Genomic DNA, 1,246 nt, shown 5'->3' with positions numbered 1-1,246 from the left:
CAGCAGTTTGATTAGTAGAGTCAGAGGCAGCTCTGATCTCTCCTAATAATCCTGTTGGTCCCTCTCTCTCTCTCTCTCCCTCCCCTGTCATTGTCTGGCTCCTTCTAGTCTTTATGTCCTCTTGTGCATTTGCCCCAGTGATTTCTGACTGCTCCTAATTTGTGTAGCCTTGTGGGGACATTTCCCTGAACTACGTACACAGAGGCTGAGAGAGAGCAGCCACACAATCATTCATACCTGAAATAAACTATGAGTCACATCGGCTCTTGTGACTTTTTGAAACCTTTTGTCTGACATTCAGTGCATTGTACCTGAAGTTTACCCATTCATTAAGTTTGTCAATATTGGCAAGTTTTGTCTTCAGCGTGAAACCCCCTGCACAGGTTTTTTGTTCCAACCAATTAATTCATCAACTCTTACAGCTCCATCCTTTTACTGCAGTGATTTCATTTTTTCATGATGTAAAAAAATTTAATTTACCTAAAATCCAAAGAAGAATTTAACATTTTAAACGAGAACTAGTAAGTTAAAAGTCCAATTTCATTAATCTTCCTCAGAATATTGACACTTTTGCTTTCCTCTTACATACAGCTGATTACAATCTTTACTTAAGAAGTGAGCAACAAATGTCATTATGATCTGTGAAACAAGGTCAGAAAAAAAAAATAGTCCAGAACAGACCGCCGCTGCTGCTATGCAGCATAAAAGATATGTATGAAGTAATTTACATGCGAAAATGTCATAACATGACCTCATTTTAGACAAACCTCACCAGACAGGGAATGCACTGCATTTCATAACTGCCTCAATTCAGTTTTTTCCCTTAAAAATATGCATTTGTGAAATGTTCTACAGTGGTCGGTTAATCTCAGCCACAGAATCTACATGCTGACTTTTGGACTGGCGGGGAGGGGGGACACACTTATGCTTGTGCTGCCACAAAAATCAAAGGGTAGAATAATGGCTACGGCGAAAGCAGCGAAACATCAAATGGAAACCCATGTTTATGTTTGATTAAAATATCTGAAATTATGAAGTCTGTGCAAGAGCCCCTGTTACTGTGAACTTAGTCACACAATGAACGTTGTATGACCAACAAACCACAATTCCTCCAAAATTGTGAATAATAGTGAGATTATATTTAACCTTTTATCTTGTGCGTACTTACTTAGACGAGATAAAACCAACAACTAATCTTCAAATGCCACCTTGTTCAGTTTATCCTTACATTTCAAGGTTGTTTGGT

Source organism: Cynoglossus semilaevis, chromosome 9 (assembly GCF_000523025.1).
Source record: "Cynoglossus semilaevis isolate Cse_v1.0 chromosome 9, Cse_v1.0, whole genome shotgun sequence".
NCBI classification, from domain to species: Eukaryota; Metazoa; Chordata; class Actinopteri; order Pleuronectiformes; family Cynoglossidae; genus Cynoglossus; species Cynoglossus semilaevis.
Note: the sequence above shows the minus strand (reverse complement) of the source record.